The 24,380-nt window shown below is 37.2% G+C and overlaps 1 protein-coding gene across 1 annotated transcript in view; it reads right to left on the reverse strand.

The window, feature by feature from the left end:
• The window catches only part of MOXD1 (monooxygenase DBH like 1), a 92,391-nt gene that overhangs the window by 33,263 nt on the left and 34,748 nt on the right, over positions 1 to 24,380 (reverse strand). The gene's annotated exons all lie outside the window — the stretch shown is intronic.

Raw genomic sequence — 24,380 nt, forward strand, 5'->3', positions numbered from 1 at the left:
ACCAAGCTAGTATACTTGGACAAGTCAAGGACATTCCGCCCTTCCCACCCACGTTTTTTTTACCCTCCAAACGTAAAAACAAAAGTAAGATACACATATATTTAACTATATATAATAAAACTTCTTTAACTCTTTCAAGGGCACTTGCATATATATATATATATATGCATATATATATATATATACATGCATATATATATATATGCATATATATATATACATGCATATATATATGCATGCATATATATATATATACATGTATATATATATATATATATATATATATATATATGCCTTCATCTAATTCTCAAAACAAGCTCATGAGTTTAGGTAATAGAATTATCACCTATTTTATAAATGCAGACAATAACGCACATGTAAGTTTAAAAATTTATCCAACTGTCAGAGCCCAGATCTCACCACTGGTGACTTGGATCAGGAATTGGTGCCCCTAAACCAGCATGCTGATATACAGGAAAACCTTGGTTTGCGAGCATAATTTATTCCGGAAACATGCTTGTAATCCAAAGCACTTATATATCAAGGCAAATTTCCCTATAAGAAATAATGGAAACTCAGAGGATTCCTTCCCCAACCCAAAAATTTTCATATAAAAATAATTACAATACTGAATATAATACAAAATAATAAAGAAAATACAAAATATAAAGAAAAATAAACAAATTAACCTGCATTTACCCTTGAAAACCTTCATGGCTGGTGTGAGGGAAACAAGAGAGAGGAGGGTTATTGTGTAGGATGACTTTCACTACCACTAATGGAATCACTGCTACCCATAGGCTCAATGGAATCTTTTTCTGCATGGGGGCCATTGCATACATTCACACAGGTGTTGAGCACGGTACAGCATTAACAAGTGCTTAACATATACTGTATTTAATGTAACTGGCAGTAAGGCAGCAAAGGATCTGTATCTGCAGGCAGCCTGATCCAGAATGAAGCAAAGCATTCCTAAGCTGACTCTTGTATGGAAAAGCAAAGAACTGTCCATAGGTGCTTTGAAGTGACAAAAAATTCACTAGTGCCAGTTGTGGGCACCTTCCAATGTTCTGAAAAATCACTGATTTCTGCCAAACACCTCAGCCTGAGATGGAGCATCCAAGCACGGGAGAAAACCGCCCACAATCCCACAGCAAGATAAAGAGACAGACAGAGGCAGAGACAGAGAGACAAGAAGCATTGGTTCAGCTGTGATCATGTGACATTCGGCATCACGTACTACTCATATGGCAAGACCTCATTCGTTTATCAAGTTAAAATGTATTAGAAATGTTTGCTCATCTTGCAGAACACTCACAGAACAACTTACTCGCAATCCAAGGTCTTACTGACTCCCATCTTGAATGGCAGGGGAGTGAATGAGACAGTGTCAGTGCTCCACCAAGGTCACTTTGGGTTTCTTTAACTTTTTCTGGGGGCCTTACTTCCAATCACTTGCACCTGTAACTTTCCTCAAAGGCCCAATCTTGGGCTCACTTTGCAAGGAGCAAAAAATGCCCCAAAATGTACATTAGTCTGAAGAAAGTGAAATGGACAACTCTAAACAAAATGAATGTTTTCCATGGGTGCTATGGACTGAATATTTGTGTTTCCTTCAAATTCACGTATGGATAGTCTAACTCCAAAGGTGAGGGTATTGGAAGGTGGGGCCTTTGGAGGACAATTAAGTCATGATGGCTGATTTCTCATGCATGGGATGAGTGTCTTTACAAAAGAGACCCCGTGGAATTCCCTTGCCCCTTTCACCATGTAAGAACAGTGAGAAGACGGCTGTCTATGAAGTGGATCTCACCAGACACCAAATCTTCTGGTATCCTGATCTTGGACTCCAGAGTTGTGAGAAATAAATTTCTGCTGTTTATAAGCCGCCCAGTCTATGGTACTCTGTTAGAGCGCCCCGAGTGGACTAAGACAATGGGATTAAGTTACAGCTGGAAGTACAGTGCAATAACACCCTTGCTTGGCTTTCTCTTCCTCAGTCTTACTCTCCCACCTCGTGTTTTCTCCTGGCACTTCCTTAGTCATTTGTACACACATCCTTCTCTCAAAGGACTGCAGTTGAGAACCCAATAGAAAACAAGTAGCATAATGGAAGTGCATTTTATTGGACCACATGTTTTGGGGTTTGAATCTAATCTGGGGGGTTTAAATCTTGCCCCATTATTTTCTATTTATTTATTTTCTTATTTATTTACATTGAAGTATATTTGACATGTAACATTGTGTACATTTTCAGGTGGACAACATGTTGACTTGAAACATTTATATACTGCAGGGACACCAGGGTGGCTCAGTTGGTTAAGTGTCTGACTTCCGCTCAGGTCATGATCTTGCGGTTTGTGGGTTCGAGCCTCACATCGGGCTCTGTGCCGACAGCTCAGAGCCTGGACTCTGCTTCATATTCTGTGTCTCCCTCTCTCTCTGCCTCTTCCTCACTCTCACTCCCTCTCTCTCTCTCAAAAATAAACATTAAAAAATTGTTTTAATATAAACTCCTTAAGAAAAGAAATATTTATATACTGTAATATGATCATCATGATATGATCATCAAACATGCTAAAAGACTAGGTCTTAATTATCTCTACCACAAAAAAAAAGAATTGATAGTTATGTGATTTTTCCATCTCTTTTTCCTAGTTGCTCAACTTCTCTCTGTCTCAGTTTCCTTATCAGTAAATCAGTGACAATAAGGTTTACTTATAAAATTACTTGAGAATCAAATAGCTGGCACATCAGAAGCAACAGACGCCTTGTAGGTGTTCAAAGAATGATGTGACTATATTTATTAAAAGTTGGACTCTGGGTTTTAAATACGATTTTAACATTGCACCCAAATAAATAACGTCTATACTGGTAATTTATTCACAAAGTCCAGTGTTTCAAAATCTAACTTTAAGACTTTTATGTTACAAATATTCAGGCAAAAAAAATATTGCCATGGTCACATGCTGTATTGCAAAATACATAATCATATGAAATATATATTTATGTGTGCCATGTCAATTTATTTAGGATTTAATTTGTATAATAGTATGTTCTTTACAGAGAAGTTTTTCTGAAATATGACCTCCCCCCTTCCTCTAAAAGAAACATAGCTACACTGACACTTCATTTTTTAATTTTAATTTTTTTTTTTTTTTTTTTAGAGAGAGGGAGCAAGCACACAAGCTGGGGAGAGGGGCAGAGAGACAGAGAGAATTTTTTTTTAAGTTCATTTATTTTGAGAGAGAGAGAGAGAGAGAGAGAGAGAGAGAGAGAAAGCATGAACAAAGGAGAGCAGAGAGACAGGGAGAGAGAGAGAATCCCAAGCAGAAACCACACTGTGAACACAGAGCCCGATGTGGGCTTGATCCAAAGAACCATGAGATCATGACCTGAGCTGAAATCAAGAGTTGAACAATTAACTGACTGAGCCACCCAGGCACCCCGAGAGAGAGAATCTTAAGCAGGCCACATGCTCAGCATTGAGCCAGACACAGGGCTTGATCTCATGACCCTGGAGTCATGACCTGAGCAGAAATCAAGAGTTAGATGCTCACACGACTGAGCCACCCAGGCGCCCCTACACTGACACTTCTCGTGTGTATTTATGCACAGTTTTGAATACACATTTCCCTTACTATTTTGCTCTGAAAATCTTTTCATCTCAAAGAGATGTCTTCCATTCCATTCATTCATTCTTCATTCATTCATTCATTTATTCACTCAACTAATTAACTAAAGAAAAAATACCCCACCTATTTGGCTCTTTATCCGATGCCAAGAAGTAAACAAACATGGGTCTGACAATCATACAGTTTATATTCTAGAAAGGTAGAGAAGTTAAGACCAGAGAATGATAATTTTTGGTTGCCTTCCAGCATCAGTTCCCCCAGAAGAACTACCAGGATCCTGAATTGGCTTAGCCACACTCTTTGACTAACAATGATTCCCACTTCCCTTAAGTGGCCCAAACCCATCTATGTGGTCCCAATCTTGAACTTAAATTGGTCAAATCACAGCGACTTTCAAGTGGTGGCTGGCAGAAGAGCTGTCCTCCCAAAATAAGAGAGAAAGTGCTATTTCAGGAGTTTGGGCTGTCATTTTTCTACCATAAGGGAAAATAGCCTAAGGCTGAGGCCCAAACAATATTAAGGGCAAAGCTCAAAAGGAGCTGTAGCTCTTGAAACATCATAAATCTCTGGACAAAGGGATTTGCTTGAAATAAACCCAAGTGACGTTCAGCTGAAACAAAAAGAAGTTCGGTGCTGATAGTAATTATCAATGACAGTTGTTTTCTTCAGTCATCTTTGGTTTCTTTCCCCTCTTTAGTCCATGAAAACTGAGATGACTACCCAAACCTGGATTAAGTCAGAAGCTTTGTTAATTCAGATTTCTGAAAAACACAAAACGAAGTTCCCCAAATAACTAGTTGTGTTCTGTAATGTGTTTGGAAACCACATTTTTTCATGAGAACACGGAATACTTAGAGCATGCCAAAGCAATATGACTCATCCTAATTTATATTTCTCATCTTCAAAATGTTTCTCATGTTACACTCTAGGCACGGCATTCATCCCAGTCCACACTTCTATACATCCCACCTGGGTTCCACCAATAGCCACCAACTAATCTTCTTGGATGCTTAGGGGGTAGCTTTCTAGACAACACCCCATATCCCAACCAATCTTCCCAAATCACTTTTCATCTTGGACATCTGACCGATAATATTCAGTGGCTCCACACCACCCTTTCTATAGCGATCAAGTCCACACTTCTTTTTCTGACATTCAGGATCCTATGTGGTTTGCTGCACGTTACCTACACGGTGCCCTGTGCATGAATTCCCAGTCACAGGGATCCGTTCCTTTTACACACCATGTTGTTCTTACCTCCATGGTTTCATTCCGTGTTTTCTTCACCTAATATGTCCTCCTACTCGCTCTTGAAAGCCCAGGTTTTGTTTCCCCTGGATGCCTTCTCTGATTACTTTGGCAGACATTTGCCTTGTTTCTCTAAGCTTCTTTCAGGAGGCAGTACTGTGTGGTAGCATGAGGCCAAAGACTTGGTTTGGAATTCAACATCTGGCACTTACTAGCTGTGTGATCTAAGACAGATTGCTTAACTTTACTGAAACTCAGTTTTCTTATTTACGAAATAAAAACACAAATCAATTTTTAATCCACTATAAAAAGTAAAGGAGAAAATGTGTCTAGCACATAATCATTTGTATCAAGCAGTTGAAAACGATACTCAGTTCTGTACAACTTAGTACTTTTATATCGAATGTAATTAGTGCCTACATAAGAGTTTTTCTTCTTATTTGGAGTAGCAACGCGCTGTTCTGCTAACTTGTTGACAATTCATTACAGGGAGCAGACTTTTTCAAGGCCTTTATTATTTGCAGTGATTGTTGTAATGAAAATACAACATCAAGACTAAATCTTGCTAGTTATTTTTTGGTATGCTCTTGCTTACGTCTTTATAAGTATGAGCTGTTTTTAAATGATAAATTGAATTGTTTTTCAGGTTAATCTGCATTTCACGGCAATTCATGGAATTGAAAGTTCATAGAAAGTAGATGTGATTTTATTGTTTCACACTGAAGGAAATAAAGTTCTCTGAACTAATTTTATTACTTCAACACATGACTTTCAATGCAGCAATATGTATATCAGAGGTATGAGTATATATGGATTTCTTCCAATCTTATGCAGAGCAGAGAAACACGCGTAGATCAACATGTTTTACACAGGATAAGAATGCAGGAAATGGGGAACTTCTCATGGGAACATAGCTCATCACAGAATGACAGAGGAGATAGATCTGTGCAAAAAAATGCATAGACAGTACAACTTTATTTTACATGACCCATCTCTTATCCTGGAGAAGTGAATTAAAGGTTAATAGAGGAAGGAACTGGAAGCAGCACGCACCTGAGCAAAAAGATAAGTAAACATTACGTTACCAAAACCAAGAAGAGAAGAGTTGTAACATTTATGTCAAGTAAAGGGCCGGTTCCTTTAACACAGGGAGAAGACAGCCATAACTACTAAGTCCAGATACCAGTCCTCAGAATAAAACCTACCTTGCCGGACCTTGATCTTAGACTTCTCCACCTCCAGAACTATGAGAACAAACTTCTGTGGTTTGAGCCATCTCGCCTATGGTATTTTGTTATGGAAGCCCAAGCAGACTAATACAGAAAATTTGTAAATGGCATAAAATTGAAAATAATTTAATGTTGCTCTTTATTAAATTACATTAAATTTAGACAATGGCCTACCAGACAATCATAAAAGAATAGGATAGGTCTGTACATAATGTAGTGGAACACTTCCAGGACATACCGTTAAATGTAAAAAGCAAGTGTCAAAATAGATGACACTATTGTCTCATATATGATCCTGAGATCTAAAAATAAAAGCAAGAAAAACCACATATATCTATATAAATATATACTTATATACATATATAATATATATTATATACTTATAAGTATATAAAGTATATAAATATATATTATATAAGTATAAGTATATAAGTATATAAGTATACTTATATAAGTATATAAGTATATAAGTATATAAGTATATAAGTATACTTATATAAGTATATAAGTATATAAGTATACTTATATAAGTATATAAGTATATAAGTATACTTATATAAGTATACTTATATAAGTGTATAAGTATACTTATATAAGTATAAGTATATAAGTATATAAATATATACTTATATACATATATAATATAAAGAAAGACGGATGAAAATATACACAGAAGTAAACATAAACATAAAGGTACATGATTGCATACATATAGAAAATTTCAGGGGTACCTGGGTGGCTCAGTCAGTTAAGCATCTGACTTTGGCTCAGGTTAAGATCTCACAGTTTGTGAGTTCAAGTCCCCCATCAAGCTCTGTGCAGACGTTTCAGAGTCTGGAGCCTGCTTCAGATTCTGTGTCTCCCTCTCTTTCTTCCCCTCCCCTGCTCATGCTCTCTCTCTCTCTTTCTCTCTCAAAAATAAACAAACATTAAAAATTTTTTTTCAAAAAAAATTTCAGAAAAATACAAGAAAATATTAATTTGGCTTTCAGGAAGTAGAACTTGAGTGGTAGAAGTTAGAGCTTTTTGATTTTCACTTCATGGCCTTCTGTATTTGAATTTTTTACAGTGAACACATATTAATTTTATAATATATTTTTTAAATTTTGTTTTCATCACCTACGAGCTCAATGTCCCTGACAAGTTAATGAATATGTGAGACAGAGATTATCTACATCCTACCTCACAAGGTGATCTTGAGAATTACATAAGATATCGGGAAACCCCTCACAGTGCATGGTATATACAAAGTATACATCACATGTTAGTTTTCATATTTTCTATGCATAATCTATCTACGGTATTACATATGAAGTAGATATATCCTATGCTATTATATACTTAATCGTATAAAACAAAGTCTCCAAGAACCTTCAAAATTGTTTATTTCCCTACACAATGCAAAATAATCTATTTTGTTTAAATTAAATCTGTTATTTAGAGAAATAGTTGACCAGGATGTATTTGGCGCTAGGTTTCTAAAACAACATGTTGATCCTCTGCAAACTCAATTATATCTTCTGCGTTTGTAGGCTCTTAGAAAAAGAAAAAGAAAAAAAAAAAAATAACCAGAAGAATTTTCTACCCCAAACCTGTTGTCAAGACTTCATAGCCCAATGGCAGATGTGAGTATATGTGGTTCACCCGTGACAAGGGGCAGCTGCTGCTGGGAGGGTCCCCACAAAGACAGTGAGACCTTCCTTGGTTCTGCATCAAACGTTTTCTGTCTCTGGATTGTTTTTCACTTTGTAATCTCCTTTGAAGTAATGGTTGCTAGTCTGCTTTTTGTTGTTGTTGTTGTTGTTGTTGTGTGATTTTTTTTTTCTTTTACAGTTTAAAGGACTAATAATTCCATCCATGGAAGGACAGAACTCAATTACTAACAGATGATCCTTATGATAAAATGTCACAACCCCAAGTTAGAGGAAAGAAAAACAACTTCATTTTTCATTTACTCCAATACAACTTACACATAAAAGGAACTAATTTAAATGTCTGTATAGTAAAACTAACTTTTAAAAACTTATTTTCAGGGCATGTGGGTGGCTCAATCGGTTGAATGTCCGACTTCGGCTCAAGTCATGATTTAGCAGTTCGTGAGTTTGAGGCCCGCGTCAGACTCTGTGCTGACAGCTCAGAGCATGGAGCCTGCTTCCGATTCTGTGTGTGTGTCTCTCTCTCTGTCCTTCCCCTGCTCACGCTCTGTCTCTCTCTGTCTCTCAAAAATAAATAAACACTAAAAATTTTTTTAAACTTATTTTCATATCCTAGAACTTCCAGTACTTGTGTTTGTATATAACTTACTCTAATAATTTGGCAGTTTTAAATAAAGTATATTATTTTAACATTTATTTGTCATGATTTAAGGATTATACTTCCTGAAGAAATTTAATAAATGAACCATCTTTGTCTTCTTCTAAGAGTAGGGAAATCATCATTGAATGGCATTTCTTATTCCCTCAGGCACAATTTAAATATTAGACCTAATTGTAGGCAACAAATTAATAACACTGCCTCATGCAGAATTCTTGGTTGGCTTTTATCCAGAGATCTTGAATTCATTGCTCTTTCATTTTAAATTAAATTTGAATGTAAAGTATGTTGTTTTATCCTGTAATGAAAGGAGAAACTGATGTTGAGTGTTTTTCTCTATGATATCGAACAATGCTGCTTTAGAAGTGATAATAAATGCAGGTCTTCAAATCCTACTTAATTTTATTGAATTTTGGTCCTCTCTATAAAGCGTCTGCAAGTAGCCCAGCAGGACTGTTCAGTTCGGCACTTAAGTTACTTACAGACTCACAGTGTCACACACGCAAAATTCCTTTGTCCTGGGAATGAGATAGATTTTCAGAACGTTGTTCACAACTCACCATAATTGAATTAGGTCTAGATTCGAGTCATTAATCCAACAAGCACTCACTAAGCACCACTATCAGGAAGTGCGCCCCGAGCTGAAAATCCAAGGACGTGCCTGGCCCAAAGGGAGAGAGCCTGGCAAAGAGAGGAGTCCCATAGCCAATACAGGGGTGTTATGACATCAATAATAACTACCACTGGTGAGCATTTACGTGTACCAGGTACACTGCACATATCAACACGTTTAATTTCATTTCATCTTCCTGCATTCTGGAGAAAGGTATTACTCTCTTTGTTGCCCAGATCAGGAAACTGAAGCACAGTTACGTAAACCAAGCAAACTTGCAGGGCTGCTGTGTAGCTGGCTTGAACCAGCACCGGGGGCTGACCGCTAAGCACCATTCTCTGGGAAAGCGTGCCTGCCTTTGTGATCTGCCGTGGAGGTGTGAAAGGGCAGTGATGGTTAGAAGGGAGCTGAAGTCAGTTCAATCATTTTGTACACTAATGTAACAGTATGCTTCAGAGAGCCATTTGATTTTTTTTTTTAAATCTTTATTTACTTTTGAGAGAGAGACAGAGTGTGAGCAAGGGAGGAGCAGAGAGAGAGGGAGACACAGAATCCGAAGCAGACTTCAGGCCCTGAGCTGTCAGCACAGAGCCCGACACGGGTGCCTGAACTCACGAACCGTGAGATCATGACCTGAGCTGAAGTCGGACGCTCAACCGACTGAGCCACCCAGGCGCCCCTCTATTTGATTTTTTAAATGGAGTTTTGTTGTCTGGTTGGAAAAGGGATAATAAAATAAAAAAAGAAAAAAGAAAAAGACTATTTTTGCTTGACCTCATCCAATTTGTTTAACCATGACTATAATTAAGAAATACAGTCTTTTATATTTCAAGAAAGTGAAGCAAATAAATGAATATCAGTGGATGGCTTCTGTAATTCTGGCTCCTTTCTTATTTTCTATGTGTTTCAGACATGAGTTCTCCATAAAAAGAAGTCTTAGTTTGCAGGGCAATTCCATGAAAATGGGGAAACAAAAAACTGAAGTGTGTTCAGACTATGACTGAGTTAAACACTGGTCTTCTGTGGGTGAATCTCCAGTCTGGGTGGATAACCCCTAATCCACGAAGCCTTTGCTCAGCTTAGTAAACAGGTTCACACTGAATTCACCTTTTCAAAGCCTGTAAGTCTCCTGCTGCCTTCCAGCTATTTAAATAAAGAAGTCTCCTCTAGATGTAGGTTTCTGGAAAGCAAAGCAAATGTTTTATTAATCTTTGAAGTTATTCGTTTGCTTGCTCGCTTTTGAAAAGTTTATATACAGAGAAAATAATATAACATTATTCATATAAAAATCATCCAGAGCTAGTTAACATCTTGTCATTCCTACTTTGCTCTCCATCTTTGTCCCCACTTACTCCAGTACATCTCTCTGTTCCCTCTAGGTGCTCATGTTGACCTCAATTGCCAACCGGACCATCAAGGTGAGAGCCAAGTACAAACTCAGGTACTTAGTCTTAACAAGTCTGGTCTGCCTTTTTTCCTAAACATGCCAGCCAACTCCTTTAAATCAAACCTAAAATAACTTTTCCATTCAATACTTTTTATCAGTTTAAATAGTCTCAGGTCTGCAGTTATAGAAATTACATTCAAAAGGGATCTACTTATGAAGGAAACATAAAAAGTATGGGTGATTTATTCCATATTTGCTCAATCATATAAAAGCCACACTCAACTGAAATGTCATAATTTACAACCTGCGTAGATATTCAAAGAGAATTTTGCAGTTTCAGAAATGTGGCCAATCTCCTTTCTTGGCAGCTGAAACAAGAAACCTGAAAAGGATCTGATAAATTGAGTTGCGATAATAGTTCCAAAAGGGAACACACCATCTTCTCTCCCCCATGAAACATCACTTCTTTCAGATTTGTTTAAAAGTCTTCACCCCTAACATCAAGCGAGTGGGGAGGATTTCCATCTCTACTGCCACAATAACCCTTGTGGGCATTCTCTCCTTATTTCCAAAGACACTTCCCAAATACGGCTGCTTTTCCTCTCACATACATTTTCCTAACATGTCCAGGCTAAACTCTTGGCTCTAATCCTCTGTATTCTAAAATCTCCACAACAAATCATGCCATTTCTCCAGCCAAAACCCAATAGTCCCACGTTGCCTCAAGAGAAACTCACTTCTTGGCTTACAATTCCTGCTCTCTGTGGTCCTTTCACAAGATCTCCAAACATTACTAGGAATACGTGTTCTCAGTGTCTTTGATCATGGCATTCCAGCCTTCTCATCCTGAACCTGGCAAAACTGTATTGTATCCATCAGAATTTGTACTTCCAGTAGGAAAACTAAATGTTCAGAACACCTCTCAGTTGGAAGACTGATTTTCATTATTTCCATGATTTTCAAAACTTAAAACCATGTGTCTTGAAATATATTGATAAGCTCAGTAAGAAATTAAGGAAGACCAAAGGTAAAAGAAGAAGAATATAAAGTCAAAATCAAGTGATAAAAATAGAAACTAAGGCTCCCGTGGGAACATATGTCATACTATGATTCTAGAGTCTCCAGGAATAATGGTCACAGGATAGGATCATCAAATGATGTGGGACTCAACTTGACACACACCTCTCCCTCCCACAGCCCTCAATTAAATACAGAACCGGAACCCTCTGAGCTCATACCAATCCAGTAAAGTGAAGAACTAGAAAAAAAAAAATCTAACTGCTAACAAAGGCAGCTGATGAAAAAACTTGTCTGTCTCTGCCACAGTTCTGGATTATTATGGATCAAATGTTTTTGTCCCCTCCCCCCCTTCAAATTTATAGGCTAAAGTCCTAACTTCTAATGGGATGGTATTTGAAGATGGGATCTTTGGGAGGCAGTTAGGGTGCATGAGGTCATGAAGGTGGGGCCCTCATGATGGGATTAATACCCTTATAAGAGACACCAGAGAGCTTGCTGTACTCCTCCTCTGCACCCCATCCTCGTGCATTAGGAGGTCATATGAGCACACAGTGAAATGGCAGCTGTCTACATGCCAAGAGAAGAGGCCTCAGAATGAAACCCACCTTCCAGAACCTTGATCTTGGCTTCCTGGCCTCCACAACTGTGAGAAATAAATGTCTGCTATTTACCAGTCTATGGTATTTTGTTATGGTAGCCAGAGCTGAATAAGACCTGGTTAGAAGAAAATAATAACAATATTCTCCCCTGGAGGTGTGTAAACAAAGGTCCAGCCTCATGAGACAGTAAGATTTGAATTTATAGTCCTGTACGGTTGGGGAAATTCCAAACCAAGAAAATAAAGGATCCCTCATGGGTTGCCATCCCCTGGCATCTGGCAAAAGTAAATATAAATATAATACCTCCAGGAGGGAGCATCCTCTCCTCCGGTACCTTGTGATTTCCATGGATGACATTAACTTGGCAAAACTTAGCAAACACTTGGGGAAACAAGAGACTATCCACGACGTATTTAGATTCCCAATGACTTGAGCCATTGGAATTATTAAACATAAAATCAAAAATAACAATGTATGCTTCATTTTTTAAATGTTATGCATTATATTTATGTGGTTAAAGAATAAAGATGAGCTTGAAAAGAGCAAGAAATATCAAGATTGAATCAGCATATTTGAAAAAGAACAAAATAGAATTTCTAGAAATAAAAAATAATTGGGATTTAAAACTCTATGGGTGAGTTAAACAGCACATTAAAAAACAATTTAAGGAAGAATTACTAAATGTGAAAATATTCTGACCTCAAACTTCTCCAAGACAACATTTCTTTCACTTTTATTAAAGTGTCATTTGACAAGGGCACCTGGGTGGCTCAGTCGGTTAAGCGTTCAACTTCAGCCCAGGTCATGATCTCATGGTTCGTGAGTTTGAGCCCTGCATCAGGCTCCCTGCTGTCAGCACAGAGCCAGCTTGGGATCCTCCATCCCCCTCTACCTCTTCAACCCTCCCCTGCTCACACTCTCTCTCAACAATAAACACTTTTTTTTAAAAAGGTATAATTTGACATACACTAAGCTGCATATATTTAAAGTATAAAATTTGTTGTTTTGACATACGTCCATACTCATAAAACCACAGGCTAGATAATGAATATGCACATTATCCCCCAAAGTTTCCCCAGGGCCCTTGCCAACCCCTCATTGTCTTCCCACCTTGCTTCATTCTCATCCCTGGAAACCACTCAATGGCTTCCTGTCACTATAGATTACTTGAATTTTTTAAAATTTATAAAAACTAGAATCATATTATATGTAGTCATTTTTTTCTGGCTTCTTTCATTCAGCATAATTATTTTCAGGTTAATCTATGTTGGTTTTATGTATCAATAGTTCGTCCATTTTAATTACGGAGTAGTATTCCACTGTACATATACACCATGATTTGTTTATCCATTCACCAATTAATACACATTTGGACTGTTTCCATTTCTTAGCTATTATAAAGTAAGGTACTACAAAAACTCTTTGACAAGTCTTTGTATGATCATACGCTTCCATGACTCTTGGATACATAGCTAATAGCAGAATAGCTAAAGTAAATGACAATGTATGTTTATTATTTAAGAAACTGCCAAATGATTTTTCAATGTGGTGTACCACTTTATATTCCCATCGGCAGTATATTAGAGTTCCAGTTGTTCCACATCTTGCCAACCCTTTAATTTCCATATGGCAATTCTTAAAAGTGGTATCCCAGTGTGATTTTAATTTACACTTCCTTAATCAGTAATGATGTTGGGCATTGTCTCAAGGAAGTGGACTGATATCAGGCAGAGAAGGACACTGATCTCTGAGAAACAAGAAACAAGTGAGGTTAGTCCTGTGGGTTGTTCAGATGGCTGTCTATAGAGAGATTTTTCAGGCTGTTGCATAGGAAAGTGAAACTCAAGCAGGACCTGCCATTCTCCTTGAGTTGTGGAGATTGAATTGGCCCAATGAGGCCAAGTAGGTTACAGTTCACAGAATGTAATATGGGAAGGGAAGAGATGCACAGAGAGATAACTCAGGACACCTATATAAAGTCTGCTTCAGGTGAGCTACTGAATACTGATCCCTTTACAACAGGTAAAATCACCCTAAAAAAATCCTACCCAAGACCAGGTAAAAATTATTCGAAAGGATTAAAAGAAACCATGATGGAAATATCACAATGCAGAGAATAGAGCCTTTCCCCAACAGAGTGGAAAATCTTGTAATTCACACAGCATTAGGTAAAAGTACTCAGAAGGGCTTGCCTTGCAGTGGGTAAAATGAGGATCTAACAAAGCTCATAAATAAGATCTGAAAGGTCTGATTTCAAGTAACTTAACTACGTCCCAGAACAAAGCTCAAAACTATTTACAGAAGTGCAAACATAACCAACATCCAGTAAGGTAAATTAAAAATGTCTGGCATCCAACAAAAGATTACTAGTTACACGAAGAATTAGAAAAATAAAACCCATAATGACAAAATTCAAACCAAATTAACCCAGAACTCACGCAAATGAAAGAAGCAGATATTATAACTGTATTTTATATGTTCCCAAAGACAGATCAAAGACTGACTACGTTAAATATAGACATGGAAGATACTTTTAAAATACTTAAATCTAAATTTTAGAGATTAAAACTACAATGATTGAGGTGAGAAATACAGTGTATAGTATTAAGAGCAGAGTAGATCATAAAGAAGAAAAGATTGGTAAATGTAAAGACAGAATAATAAAACTACCCAAAATCAAAGCAGGCTAAAAAAACGAAATGCAAATGAGTTGCAGGATAACTTGAAACAGCCTGATATACTTACAATTGGAGTCACCATAAGAGGGGAATAACTGAAAAACCTATAACTAACAGCATACCTAAAGATGAAAGACTGAATACTTTTATCCTAAGGGAAGGAAAAGGCAAGGAATCCACTCTCACCATTCCTATTCATCATTATACTGGAGGTTCTATACAATGCAATAAAGACAAAATTTTAAAAAGAAAGAAGAAAAGGCATCAGATCAGAAAGGAAGAAGTAAAACTGTCTTTAAACTGAAATGGCATGATGATCCCTGCAGCAAATCCAACTGAATTCTAGCAATGCTGCTAGAACTCATAGGTGTGTTTAGCACATTTAAGGGCCAGAAGATCCACATACAAAATTCATTTGTACACATTGGTGACAAATAATCAGAAAATGAAATGTGAAGGTGAATACCATCGAAAATACCATCAAAATATTAGATATTTAGGAATGAATTTGACAAAAGCTGTATACAAACCCCTACGTTAAAAACTAAAAACACTGCTTAGAGAAATCAAACTAAATATTCATGTCCTAGAGTTAGGCAAAAATGTCTTATAAAGCCAAAAGCATAATCATAAAATTTTTAAAATAGACTAGACTTGGCCAAAATTAAGAACTTCTGTTCTCCAGAAATACTGTTAACCGTGGAAAGACTAACCACAGATTAAGACAAAACATCTGCAAATCAAATATGTGGTAAACAAATTGTATCCAGGATATTAAAGCATACTCAAGGCTCAATAATAAGAAAACAAACATCCAATCTTAAAAACGGACAAAGATTTGAAGAGGCTTTGTTTCACCGAAGTAAATAGAGGAACGGCAAATAAGCACACGAAAAGGTGCTCAACCTCCTTGGTCAGTAGGGAAATGCAAATTTAAACCACAATGAGATACAACCATTAAAATGACTAAAATTTTAAAAGACTGACTATTCCAAGCGACGGTGAATATATGGAGCACCTGAAACTCACTTATTTTTGCTGTGAATGTAAAACAGTGCAACACTGGGGAAAACTGTCTGGGTCTGACAGCCTTTAAAAGTGTTGAACACAGGGGCACCTGGGTGGCTCAGTCGGTTAAGCGGCCGACTTCAGCTCAGGTCATGATCTCACGGTCCGTGAGTTTGAGCCCCGCGTCAGGCTCTGTGCTGACAGCTCAGAGCCTGAAGCCTGTTTCAGATTCTGTCTCCCTCTCTCTGACCCTCCCCCGTTGTTCATGCTCTGTCTCTCTCTGTCTCAAAAATAAATAAACGTTAAAAAAAATTTAAAAAAAAGTGTTAAACACATTGCATTGCATTCCACTCCAAGGTATCCATCCAAGGGAAAAGAAAGCACGTGTTCATAGAAAAAGTTGTACCCAAATGTTCACAGCGACTTTAATGGTCATAGCTCCAAAATAAAGATACACAAATATCCATCAAGTGAATGGATAAACCAGTTGTGCTATATCCATACAATGGAATGCTATCCAACAATAGAAAGAATGAACTATTATGGAAAACTGTCTTGTATCTGAGTTAGAACTGCTTCTTGGGGCAAGAGTACTGGTGTGCCAGTCCCAAGACCAGGCTTTAAGTGGCTTTAGAGTTTCTTCTCTCTCATTTGGAACCTTGCCACCACCATCTGAACAAGTTTAATCTAGACATCTGCAGAACATGCTCCATACTATAAAGGAGAACCCACTTCTCAGCTGAGGACTCCTAGCCCCACCTACAAACTGCTGACTCCCAACCATACGAGAAAGCCCAGCCACCATTCAAGAACCTGCCTACACAACCCAAGCTGGTTACAGACATAGGAGTAAGCAAAGCGACAAACAGAAGAACCCCCTGGTCGATCTGTAAACTGCAATATGTGTGTATGTATTTAAAGGCTTTGAACGTTGGGTGGTTCGGTGCACAGTAATGGCTGATACAAAATGAATAAAAAATTCTGGTATATTCAGATAATTAAACTCTATAAAAGATGAAAATGAACACATTTTTTTGACACACAAAAGCATGGTAGACTCACACATTCTGCTGAGCAAGAGAAGCCAGACACAAAAGAGTCTGAGGTTCATAAAGTTTAAAACAGGCAAAAGTAACAAGTAGAGATCAAAGTCAGAATAGGGGTTAGGTCCAGAGACAGGTAGTTACCTGGAAGGGATATTGAGGGCCACTTTTGGTGGACTGGTAGTGTTCTATTTCTTGATCTTAATTCTGATTCCATGAGTTAGTTCACCTTATGAAAATTCAATGAGTTGTATACCAGTGTTTTGTGAATTTTTATGTATGTAACTCAATAAAAGAGTTTTTAAAAAATGTTTTGGTTGAACAGGAAATTCACCGAAGGAAATATAAATAAAAAGAGCATCAGTCTCACTGGTAGTCTGAGAAAAGCAAGTGAAAACAATCATAAACATCAGTTTTCACCCATCGGTAGACAATAAGTTTAAAAGATGGCAATACTCAGGCTTGAAAGGAAGTGAAGAAATATTCACACATTGCTAGTGTGTAAATTTTAGAAGGTAATCTGACAAATATATTAAATTTTTGAATGCATATAACCTTAACTCAATGCATTTAGAAATCTTTCCTACAGAAATGAAACTGCTAAGGATACATATAAAAGAATATTTATTAAAGCATTGTTTCCAGCAGCAAAAACATTAAATCACCTTGAAAGTGAATCAGCTACAGCCGGCTGCCAAAAAAAATGTGGTTTATACATATTAGGGGATTTCATTATGCAGATATTAAAATAAAGGTGTTATTATGTTTTGAGCTGCACTTCTATGGGTGGCAATTTGAAAAAGCAAATTTCAAAGTAATATGGACAGTGATCCTACATTTTTTTTAAAAAAGAAGGGTGATTAACTCAGTAAAATCCTATATAATTTTGTAAGGGTTTTCTTGAACATAGATTATAGAAGGACCCAAATAAATGTGTTAACATTGGGTACCTCCAAGCTGGATTTTAGAGAAATGGGGACACCACTATTATACACATTTCACCTTTTTTCCTGTTGTAATAAGCATATGTCACATTAAAAATGAAACAATTACACGTTAGATAATACTTTTGTAAATTTCCAGCATTTAATTTTTTTTCTTAATTTTTTCTAATGTTTATTTATTTTTGAGAGGGAGAGAGAGAGAGAGAGAGTCCGAGAGGGGGCAAAGAAAGAGGGAGACACAGAATCCGAAGCAGGCTCCAGGCTCCGAGCTGTCAGCACAGAGCCTGACGCAGGGCTCGAACTCACAAGCCGTGAAATCATGACCTGGGCCAAAGTTGGACGCTCAACCGACTGAGCCATCCAGGACCCCCAGCATTTAATTTTTTTAGAAAAGAACACCAAGTCACTTAATAAATACAGTTTTCAAATCTTATGTCAAATCAGTGCAGGTAGACACAGGCTTCGTACAAAATGGACTAAAAAAAGGAGAAAATGGGCATCCGGGTGGCTCAGTTGGTTAAGCGTCTGACTCTTGATTTAGGCTCAGGTCATGATCTCACAGTTCATTCTGGGGGATTGAGCCCCCACCTCGGGCTCCCTGCTGACAGCAAGGAGCTTGCTTGGGATTCTCTCTCCCTCTCTCTCTCCCCCTGCATTCACACTCATGTGTGCTTTCTCTCTCTCAAAATAAACTCAAAAAACAAAACAAAACAAAAAAACAGGAGAGAAAAGCCTAAGCGTTCCCTTCAGAAATAGTTTACAGTCTTGGGGCGCCTGGGTGGCTCAGTCGGTTGAGCGTCCGATTTCGGCTCAGGTCATGATCTCATGGTTCATGGGTTCGAGCCCTGCATTGGGGTCTGTGCTGACAGCTCAGAGCCTGGAGCCTGCTTCGGATTCTGTGTCTCCCTCTCTCTCTGCCCCTCCCCCGTTCATGCCTTATCTTTCTCTGTCAAAAATAAATAAACATTAAAAAAAAAAAAAGAAATTAGTGCACAGTATAAACTCCTTAACCTTTCAAACAATGAGGGATAAAAATTTAACAGTTGTGATCTCTTTTCAAGATTATTAGAGGAGCATCTCATATTACATATGAATTTCATATGATTATTAATTCAAGCTGAGGAACACATAAATTATTCCATAAAATATCTTTTAGCAACTTGGAATAAATATGCTTTGAAATAATGTGACTGAACCAACAATCTGTTGGAAAATTTTATTTGCTATATGAGTGGAAAATATTACTCAGTACTGACATTTCCTGTTTATCATTAAAAAAAGAACTGAGCTAGCTAACCTTGCAAATTTAATTCAGTTGTAAATCTTACAACCTCTTGCAATAAGACCTTGCCTTACATAACAAATAAAATGTATCTGGCAGGCTCACTCTTAAAAGAACTAAGCTTTATATCTTAAAAGTGAATATAGAAATAAAAAGCAAAGATAGTGAAATCCAAGATATAAAAAAAACTAACATACCAACGAAACCCAGTTGGATATAAACAAATCTATCTCAATGCTTTCCCTTTTTAATGTCTCAAAAAAGTCAATGAAATCAAAATGAGTTCCACGACTGCTCTAAATTACTGGATAATTATATCTAAGTAATTGTTAAAGTTTGAAAAAGCTTTAAAAGTTATTTCATTATAGATTATTAAAATGACAGAGCAGAAAGGGATATATATCTGGCTATATTTTTTTTTATCTTGAAATTGTTTTCTATTTCATATGTTGAAAAAAAAAATAGACAAGTAATAGCAATTTGGAATTTATGACCTAAATTTGAATTCTAGCTTCAATTAATTAACTAGAGGAGACAAGCAGAGTTTTTCCCCTAGACTTCACTTTCTGCAACCATGAAATAAAATGTTGCCAAAAGTAAACAGGTTTAGAATGTCAGAGTAAAAAGAAAGTGACTGCAGAATGACAGTATTTCACATCTACCATGCTTCAGATGCTTTATAAAAACATCTTCAGATAATTTTCCCAGCCATCTTCTAAATAGGCAGGATCTCCATTTTGCCAGTGAAGAAACTAAAATTCCGAGTTCTGTTGAAATTACCCAAGTTCACATGAGTGGTAAATGAGCCAGGATTTGAAAACAGCTCTAGGTGACCAGTCAAACAGGCACCTCCAAACTTAGGCTCATATAAATTAAATGAATTGTACAAGTTCCCACTGCTAGACTACATGAATGATGTTTTGTAATACTAAGTACGCTATGACGTTAAGTAAAACACGATTTTTCCTGAGCCTCAGTTTCCTCATCTGCAAAATGGCATAAGGAGTAAATAAAGCAGTGTCTATTACATAATGAGTAATCAACAAATACTTGTTTTCTAAAATTCAATGTTTTTAAAGCACTTTCAGAGTAATCTTGAGAAGACAGGAATTGTTATTTCCATTCTGCATATGCGTATATAGTCTTACCAAGATAAAATGTAAGAAAAAAGCAAAGGGGCATGTTCAATAACATGGTCCTGATTGTCATAATGTGAAACAACGATGTTCAGTTTCCATCCAAAAGGACCAATTTTGCCTTGAAGTCATGAAGTTAAAACCAGCTATTGTGAAGGACCTACCCAATTTTATTCATAAAGATGAGTTTAGAAAATGGAAAATTTTAATAATTATAAATATCATCATCTAAATTTGAAGCCTAGTTTCAATTAGTTAACTGGAAGGGGAAAGCAGTTTTATTCACTAGACTTCATTTTCTGCAAATGAAAAAAAATGTCTTCAAATGATAAGGGTTATAAAATTTAATGGTTGTGGTCTCTTTTCAGGATTGTGAAAGGCCATTCCCTGAGCATGTCATGTCACATATGAATTTCATATGATTATTAATTCAAGCTGAAGAAGAAAAAAAATTAGTCCATAAAACGTCTTTCAGGGTGGTTTTAAAGCAACATTTTTTTTTTAAATCTTGGACCGTAAGTAAATTATCTCTTGAGATCTTCATTAGGCTCATAGTCCAATAAATTGAAAAACTAAATGATATAAACTTCTTCCACAAAGAAGCTCACATACATTACATACATTTAAGTTATTAACAACACGTAACTGACATTGACAATGGGAACAGAGGTCCAACAAACTCAACAGTCAATCACTCTACAGTGACTGCAGCTCTAGGGAAGTCCTCTTCATTTCCACAGGAACTGAAAGGCCATCACTCTCTTCCCAGGAAGAGCCTGCAGCTTTCCTTTCAAGAACTAAATGGTTACAGCACATTGTGCGATTAAGAGGTAGCCTTGATTTCTATTTCGGAGACTATGACGCAACTTGCCAGAGTTTTCACATTAAGTGAAACTGGTAAGTTCATGTCTGGGGATAAAGCCACACAATGGTATCATTCAAGATAAAAATCAGTGACCCCATTTAGGTACTAAAGGCCACGGTCTGCAGTTCCTTTCAGTGTTTCACACTAGGGGCTTTGGTACGATTCAGGCATTCTCTGATCAGAAAATGCAGTTACCCTGACAACAAGTAACTGGAGAGATTCTGCATTCTAATCTGACACGACTCTAGGATGGATTTCAATGTTAGGCAGCAGCTGTGAGCTGGCTGTAGCACAGGCAGATGTTGGTTTCAGCATCCTGTATTCTCTACCACGTGTGGCACCAGATGGAGCTTCCGCACAGACAAATGTGTAATACTTGGGAATTCTAACGTTGAAGCAAGAGTCTTACTTTTGAGCCAATGAATGCTGCTCTCCGCAAACCTAAAAGTCATGTTTTGAGGCTAAACTAGCAAAAGTGCTCATACATGTTTATTTAAAAAAATATACTGTCTTCTTCGGGGAGAAGTATACAAACAGGAAACTTACCAACAATGCGCAAGTTACTTAACTTCTCTGGGCTTCAGTGTCTTCCTCTGTAAAACGAGGATATTAATACTACCTACTTCCTAGTTTTTTTCTGATGATTAGTGATCCACAAAATGGACAATGCTCTCAGTTTTATCACGTGCTTAAGCATGGGAACAGTTTGTGTCCTAGGGATCCTCACCACACATCCCTACCTCCCTAAGATCCATTTAGTTGTACTTTCCCCAAATTGTTTTCTCCATATGGCTTGAGATGGTGCTCAGACCTTCACTCCTTTCTTTTGCCTATACTATGTACTTTGACAGCAACGTTCACTTTCCACCGTTCGGGTTTCTCGGTTACTCAGATGTGCATGTCTTCTCCCCATCTAAACTGGGAGGTCCTTGGGGTGAAAGACCATGTCTTATATTGCCTTCTATCTGACAAAAGACATAGTACGGGGGCACCTGTGTGGTTCAGTCAGTTAAGCCTCCAACTCTTGTTTTCGGCTAAGGTCATGATCTCACGATCCATGGGATCGAGCCCAGCACCCAGCTCCGGGCTGACAGCACACAGCCTTCTTGGGTTCTCTCTCTCCCTCTCTCACTGTCCCTCTTCCGCTCACTCTCTCTCAAAATAAATAAATAAACATTAAAAAAAAAAAAAAAAAAGACTTAGCTGAGGCAACATATCATCTGGTAAATGTTTCTTTAAAAAAAAAAAAAAAAAAGACAGTACTGAGTGCTGTCCAAAGCAGGCACTCATTAGACACTCTGATTCTTCTTTGCAATTGGGAGGGTAGTGCAAAGGGATGTCTCCAGCTGATTATGATACATAATATATTAAATACACTGATTTCTGAAACATACCACAGAAGGCCTCTCCTATATTCTCAGGACTTCCTCATGCCAAGCTAAAGCCTGAGAGGCACTAGGAAGCATTTACATAATCATTAACAGTTATTTACATGGTCTTGCCCTTACTTAATATTTAGAGTCCCACATAGACCAATTCTGTGAGATTTCAGCGATAAACAGATCGCTCTTTATTGGTAATGGAATGCATTTAGAGTCAGCAAGGTCGCCTTCAGTATACAGTTTCTAAAATGAAGCCATTACATTATAAACATTAATGTATAGAGTTTACTTCGATGTATATATTTCACTAGGTCATAAATCTTCTCCCTTCATAGAAGAAAGTATCCCTTATATCTGAATTAGTTCATGTTGAAATTTTATAATGAAAGTCAGCTGTGGTTCCAGGAAACAGCTGGTGTTTTTGCCTCTCTGCTTCCATGAAGAAATATGCAATGCATCAAGGAATGACTTATCTCATAAACTGCCTAAATTTTTTTCATATGCAGACAGCTAGCAGTGTATTTTGATAGGAGATGTTCGGTGTGAGTTCAGTTTTTACAATATTTGTTGAATAAAACAGCATATTACTATAAAAATGAGTATTGATGCTACTTAACATGAAGAACCTTTTACTAGGTGCTAGAAAATATAACCTAAAAACAGTCTTTCCCAATCTGCTGGGAAGTTTTAATAAACGTAAAACAATGATTCTCGCTCAAGGAGCTTGTATCAAGATCACTTGGGGACCTTTCCAAAGGACAGCAACCACCACCAACCAACATAAGGGGCTCCATCCCTAAAGATTCTATCAAGATGATTCATCCCAGGTTATGAATCAAGAAAAGTACAGTGATTCAAGGAAGCAAGATTCAACCATAATGTTTTTGATACGTGAGAGTAAATTTTTCTTTATAAAACAGATACATTATTAAGCTTTTTGTATAATCTAAAGTTTTAAATTTTTAAAAAATTTTTTAATGTTTGTTTTTGAGAGGGAGGGGGGGAGGGAGGGAGGGGGACACAGAATCCGAATTAGGCTCCAGGCTCTGAGCTGTCAGCACAGAGCCCAACAGGGTTTGAACCCACAGGCTGTTAGACACTCAACCGACTAAGTCACCCAGGCGCCCCTAATCTAAATTTTTGATATAGAAATACATTCATTTGGGAGCGCCTGGGTGGCTCAGTCGGTTAAGTGCCCAACTTTGGCTCAGGTCATGGTCTCGTGCTCCAAGAGTTCGAGCCCTGCATTGGGCCTCTCTGCCCCTCTCCTGCTCACACTCTGTCTTTCTCTCTCTCAAAAATAAATAAACATTTAAAAAAAATTAAAAAAAAAACCACATTCATTTTAAATGCTCCAAGAGAAGCTTGATATTAAAGAACACATCTATGCAGTCCTTTATAACTTGATTAGGATTATATAAAACTAACCTTTGATTTATGAGTTTTATAAACTCGAATAGTAGATATCTCATTTATTTAAAGTGAGATCCTACCACATACATAACCTTTTCCTGCTAATTACTAGAAGTCCCCTTCATAAAAACCATAAGAAAAGTCATTGTTGCAATCAAAAAGGAAATGATGGACGTCATCCTGTTTTGGTAAGTATATAATTTTTTACATTGAAAACAGACACCAACATAAAATTGGCATATTATATCCTGTGGGAACACACACACAAATTATCATTTCCTTCACGACTTTTTAGGACAACCTTTTATCACAGTTTATCTTATAAATTTTACACATATATCAAATTTATAGATTTGTTTTATAAATTTCTGGTTCTCTTAATTCCAATATTTGACGAAAGTCATAGAATTTAAGAGCGAACGAGACTACTTAGAACAACCTCTCAGTTACACAGATCTACAGTCTTTGAACTGTTATCAATCTCAATGAGTCTCTGGAAGCGCTGTGGTGTGGCCACATTAACTTTCAGCTGAGCGAGGGCTACTGTAGGATGAGAACCGTGCTCTCAGCTGGTTCATAGGCCAC

The sequence above is a fragment of the Panthera leo genome, chromosome B2 (assembly GCF_018350215.1).
Source record: "Panthera leo isolate Ple1 chromosome B2, P.leo_Ple1_pat1.1, whole genome shotgun sequence".
Lineage (NCBI taxonomy): Eukaryota > Metazoa > Chordata > Mammalia > Carnivora > Felidae > Panthera > Panthera leo.